Source organism: Ochotona curzoniae, unplaced genomic scaffold, assembly GCF_017591425.1.
Source record: "Ochotona curzoniae isolate NIBS_2020 unplaced genomic scaffold, NIBS_Ocur_1.0 scaffold_4506, whole genome shotgun sequence".
Lineage (NCBI taxonomy): Eukaryota > Metazoa > Chordata > Mammalia > Lagomorpha > Ochotonidae > Ochotona > Ochotona curzoniae.
The window spans coordinates 34281063-34287549 of record NW_024467119.1 but is presented as its reverse complement, the minus strand read 5'-3'; positions in this window follow the sequence as shown (position 1 = coordinate 34287549).

Here is a 6487-nt window from a genome sequence, read left to right as displayed (position 1 = left end):
CAGCCTCCCCCCACAGCTGACACTCCACTGAGGTCTCTGTCTTATCTCATCCAAGACATGACAGTCCAGTGGTCAGTCGCTCAGCTGCAATCAGATGGAACTGGTCGCAATTGCAAGCAACAGCTGTGGGGCCTGCAGCAAATTTCTCAACCTCTCTGAGTCACAGTTTCTTCATTGTATGTGTGATCTTAAATTCCACAGTATTCACCACATTGCCCCCTTGGAGCCACTTTCAATGACTGGGCCTGCAGGAAGGAGCCAAGAGGAACAAAAACCTTGCAGAGTTTTCAAGTCAGGCCACACTGGAACTGAATCCCTATAATGTAAAAGCATGACCTTTCTCCTGGCCCCAGGTGTGCTTGTCTTTCCTCCAAAAAAAGCAATTCACTAAATTGAGGATGGGCCACAACCAATCCTACAAGGTTCCAGCCACAGATCAGAACCTGGATGACCCCTGGCTATCAAGAGGGCTTCCTCTGGAGTAAAGTCCTGGAGGAAATGTAACTACATTCATTGAATCCCAGATGAGCCAGAGCGCATCTGATCATCATAAATTCTCTAAAGAGCATGTTATTACTGACCAGTCAAAGGAAAGATCATGGCATCACTGACCAATCAGGAACCGTGCACACATGTGCCTCTCAATCTGTAAGAACTTTCACCCCTAACTCCTTGGGGCTAAGCAATAGCTGCCCAGCTCATCACTCTGTGCTTTGCAATACATGCCGGCTTTCTTCCATCACCTGATATTAGAGATCGACTTTGCACGTCGGGCAAGCAGATCCGGTTGGGGGGCTGGTTCTACAGAACAAGCTTGATGTGTTTGCAGAGTTAGCCTCAGACAGAGGCTCCTCATGTTCCTCACCTCACCCTGACCAGGGACAGGCACTCAAGAGCTTAGGGATCATGAGCCAGGCCTGATTTCCCATGCTCCTCAGGCAAACTAAGAGGTTAGGGAGCCTTGATCAGAAGTGCCAGACTCCAGGCAACCACAGGAGTTTGTGTTTTGCAGGTGCCGGCACCAGGAGACCCTAGACTCCTTCCATCCTGGCTCTCCCTCCAGCAGGTGCACACAGGAAGGAAGCAGATGAGCAGGGGTGCTGAGAAAAGTGGGGACGGGGAACACCTGCTTCATGATTGGAATTAGAGGCAGGCCAAGGCACACCCTGGGATATACTAAATGCCACCGAATGGCTCACCTTTAAAGGATTCATTTCATGTTCTATAAATTTTACATCAGGTGCCAAGAAACATGGGATCTGTAGCTAACAGAAGGAGCAAAGGGTCCAGGGCTAAGAGGATATGGAGGGACAAGAAGCTGAGGACTGGCCAGGGGAAAGTTGGAAGTGGGTTCAGGAGACAGACTTGGATCCCATGGAGCCTAGGGGATGAAGAAGTAGGCAAGCCACTACAGTGTTGTGGGGAAACCTGGGAGTCACCCACTTCCTCCCTGCCTGCCAGTTCCTGGTGCAGTGCCAATGTGTGGGGTGGATGGGGCAGGGTCTTAGTCCTTCTAGCTGTTGAAGAATGGCAGCAGGGCCCGGCGTGGTAGCCTAGTGGCTAAAGTCCTTGCCTTGCATTTGCCGGGACCCCATATGAGCACTTGTTAATGTCCCACCTGTTCCACTTCCCTTCCAGCTTCTTGATTGTGGCCTGGGAAAGCAATAGAGGATGGACCAAAGGCTTGGGCCTTACACCCACATGTGGGACCTGGAAGAGGCTCCTGGCTTTGGATCTAGGCTCATCTCTGGCGTTTGTGACCACTCGAGGATTGAACTAGTTCATGGAAGGTTTTTCTCACTGTCTCTCCTCTCTGTAAATCTGACTTTCCAATTTAAAAAAATACAAAAAAAAATAAATGTTAGAACATCTTTTTATATTATCTTAGAAGCCACAAAAAGGAGCTTCAAGATGTTCAAGGGAAACTTGTATAATGAAAAATTATGCATGAATTCCAAAATTATTTGCACCAAAAAAGTCATATCTTTCATACCTTTTTCCACATATCTTTTGAAGTACCTTCACATAATGGATGTTTCAACTTAAATATGTATATTTACAATTTTTCTTTTAATGCATTCTTTTACTTATTTGAAAGATAGTGATAGAAAAAGAGAAGGAGATCCTCCATCCACTGGTTCATTTTCCAAAAGGTCTCAACAATAAGGGGATGGCAAGCCTAGAGCCAGGAGTAGGTAACTTCTTCCAGGTCTCCTACATGGGTGCAAGGGCCCAAACACTCGGGCTTTCCCAGGCACATTGTCAGGAAGCTGGATCATAAGTCGAGCAGTTAAGATAGGACCCATGCCCATATGGGATGCCAGCATTGCAGGTGGCAGTTTTACCCACTATGCCACAATGCCAGCCCCCAATTTTTCTTCTAAAAAAAATACATCTCCAAGGATACTTGCATGCAAAACCAAACTCCTTGAATAGATAAATAGGGCTTCATTAAAACTATTTTTTTAAAAATCAGAACTAAAACGAAACACCTAATTGGCTTAACTTCAAATATTGCTTTTTGAAATGTAAAGAGTATTAAAAGATTCGTGTAGCTACAATAAAAGATGAAAGAAGTCTTTGACTTCGATATCTTAAAAAAGAATATAGTGTTTTGCATTTGCTAAGACTGAAAACAATGAACCGGAGACAGCAACTTTTTTTTGATGACTGTTATGCCTCTTGATGCTGTTTTGGCTTGGCTGGTGTAATGAAGGCAACTTTAATCCAGATCACACACATCTCTCATCTGCTGTTTAAAACAGATAAAGGCACAAATTTTAAAACTTATATATGATTACAGCCACATGCGGGGAAATAAGATAAGAAGCCAAAAGTTGATTCTGAATGCTTACCAAACATAGCACCAAGTCTGAGTTAACACAGCTTAAGTGGATATAACTATGGCTTCACTAGAATTTTCATCTCTTGGCAAATAGAAGGGCCTCCGTTTCCAACTGGACTTAGCTGACAATCTGTAATAAGTAATTCCCCATTCATCTAAGGGCCTCTCCTTCATGTGGCATTTTTGGAAGCTGTCTCAAGTCACTTTGTTTTATGAACGACCAAAATGCCAAAATAAAATTTTATTAGTACATACTCAGAACCACATTTGTCAAATGAAAATCACAAAAATTTTGGCAAATCCCCTTTCCAAGTGTTGCATCAGAGTGTACAGAGTTGGTTTCATCTTTGTAAATAGCCTCTCATCCTTTGTGGGGTAGGCAGCTAGTTCAATCAGGAGCTTGGATGCCACTCCCCCACCAACACCTAGGTCCCTCCTGCCCACCTGTAATGTTCACCTGTCATCACCTGGAACCTGAGAGAGGGTGGCATTGCATTTTTGCATAACCTCGCAAGCTCCTATAAAGGCCCATGATACGGAGGGGCCCTCTCTTGGTCCTCTGCTTCCTGTCACTCCTGGTGCTCCAACTCTTGGCCTCCTCAGTACCTGCATGCTCTGTGGCTTCCGATGAACATTCTCTGAGGACAGGTAGCCCCTGAGCATGGTCCCTGATGTCTGTACTCCTCACCTCCTGGTCACTGCTTGGGTAGGACAGTAAAGATGTTAATGCTAAGATACTTTGTATTTCTAATTTGTGTACTTTTAAGAGTTCTAAGAGAGGTGAGTCCTAACAGTAATGGAATGTGGGCACAGGCACCAGGGAAAGGTGAATGTCTGTAGCTTTGTAAGTGTGTTCAGGTTGCTTGCTGTCTGTCTCTTAAGATAATTTATATTGCTGGTGAAGTTGGAACATAGGTCTTCAGTTTAACAGAAGTACTTCAGGATAATGACCATTTTGTTCTTCTCAGGGTTTTGATTCCAACTGGAATGTCACACGGACTTATCATTTGTTAACTTCTAATGGACTCTATTATCACCAGGCTTGGTTAATAAAGACTCCTAAACACACCCTAGACTTGTCTGGCATGATCTCACTCACAAGCCACAACACATTGATAGAGAAATAAGCTGTATGGGACAGAAGGTACTTGTTGGGGCATGTGCTGCACAAGGACATGGATGTGATGAGGACCCATGAGACTGCAATGGAGCAGAAGCATTTTTGTCACCTGTGACATCATGGATGTCATAATCCAGACACAGTGCAAGACTCAGGTAGCCACACCTCCTTTAGTGTCAGTCATAGAAAAGCATATCTAAGACAATTATATGGAGGATATGATATAGGAAAATGACAAATGACTATATTACCAGTTTATGAATTTACTATTCTTTTATGGAGTACACTATTTATGCTTTAAAAAACATAAAAACTATTACAAGATAACATGACATGCTCTGCCACAGTTGCAGGGAATTCGACGTGAAACATGGCAGCAACCTCATTTCTTGTCTCACATGAAAGAAGAATTTTTATGCGGAAGACTCTAGGTTGCAAAACGGGATTTATTTACAAAAGGGACAAAGAGGACTCCTGCCATAGTGACAGGAGGGAACTTTAAGGAAGGAAAAACCCAAGGAAATGGTGGAAATGGTATGCTTTTTTAACAGCATTTCAAAGGAGTCCCTCAAAGGGCAAAAAAGAGGAAAAAACTTACTCATCATGGGCAACAACATAGCACCTTGTCCAGAAGGACACTGTGAGGGTGGGGCTGGGAGGGGAATTGCTGTTGCTTCTGTCTTTTCGTTCCCCTTCAAGGGGAGAACATGCTCTTGGAAGGGTGAGAAACACAATTTTATATTTTAAAAGGTAATTTCACCTGGAACCAATGACCTTAACTGTCTACTATCCCATCTGACTCCCCACACCAGCACCATCCTCCAACAAGTTTATAGCATCACTTGATTTTCTCTTGTGCATGATTTAATCTCATGTTCTTCTCATAACAAAATGATATTCCCCTAAGCATCTAAAATCTGCTGCTCATGTTGCCAGTGAGAGGCCACAGGGAGTGACTGATGTGGAAACCAAGTTCATGAATGAAGGACCATGCAGGTGGCATTAACCAGTCAAGTCCATTCTACCATTGCTTTGTTCCTGAAGAACAACTCAAAAGTGATGGGAGCTGAGAAAGGATGCGCTTCCTGTAGAAGGATAATTAGTTGGATCTGTAGGAAGAAAATTGATTAAGAGAAGACATTGGGAAACCTTGCCAATGTAGAGCCATGGCCAGCTGCAATAGGCTCTGGGAGCACTTGGTGTGAAAATGCACTGCCCAGGAACTCGCTTAATCATCAGGTCTAGCTTATAAAACAGAGAGGCGATTCCAGGCAAGAGTGTGGAAACTCCCATAGTCTCAAGTCAACTTCCACTTGCCATTGATATGTAAGTTCCTCAAACCCTCCTTCCCTATGCCTATGTGACTCTCAGCTTTTAAAAGTCTGATGCTGGGCCTGGCGGCATGGCCTAGTGGCTAGGGGCCTCACCTTGAATGCACCGGGATCGCATATGGTCGCCGGTTCTAATCCCGGCAGCTCCACTTCCTCTCTCTCTCTCTCTCATCCTCTCTGTATATCTGACTTTGTAATAAAAGTAAAATAAATCTTTAAAACAATAAAAATAAAAGTCTGATGCTGTTAATAAACTTTGGCTACTGACCATCAGGCAATAGTCCACGTGTACGATTATCAGCTCCATGCACCAAGTCCATCATTGTCGACAGTGAACATCTTCCCTGAAGGCAACGGGACTAACATTTGGGAAGGGCCCACATCAGATGTGGATAAATTTCCAGCAACCTAGACTAAAAGGCAGACACAAAAGCCCCCCACCCTCTCTGCACCACAAGGATCTTAGCCAAAGCAAACATTTGTTTATGATGTTGACAGTGAGCACTGGGTCTCACAGTGATGTTGAGTGGACTGCTACCTCTGGGTGGTCTGTAGGATTCAGGGATCATTATTCATCAGAAAATATGAAAAGTGAGTGCTGAGGTTGCAAGTGTTGATGGGAAGGCAGCTGAAGAATATTTGGAAACTCTAGACCAAAATATTTCAGAGGACAATTACTTCCCAGAGCAAATCTTCAATATGGATGGAACCCCTGAATTCTGGAAATGGATGCCCAGAAGCACTGCGGTCTACAAGATGTCACATCAGGGCCAAGATTCAATGCTTGGAATTATATTTGTGTAGAAAAAAAAAAGGAGAGAAGGTCCGGCTCCATGGCCTAGTGGCTAAAATCCTCAACTTGAACGTGCCAGCATCCCATATGGGCACTGGTTCTAATCCTGGCGGATAGTTCTGTCTCTCCTCCTCTCTGTATATCTGACTTTGCAATAAAAATAAAATCAATCTTAAAAAAAAAAAAAGAAAGATAAGTTTGAAAAAAAAAAAAGACAGTGTTATAGTCTTACAATCTTGCTTGGGGATAAGGTTGCAGGTTATGCACAGAACCCCCTTAGGATCTGCCACAGCGAGATCTCCAGAGCCTCTAGGTCCATCAACACCACACACTGCCAGAGGAAGCAACAAGAAGTCATGGACAGAAATGGGGGTGGTGGGGAGAGTGATCCACACAGT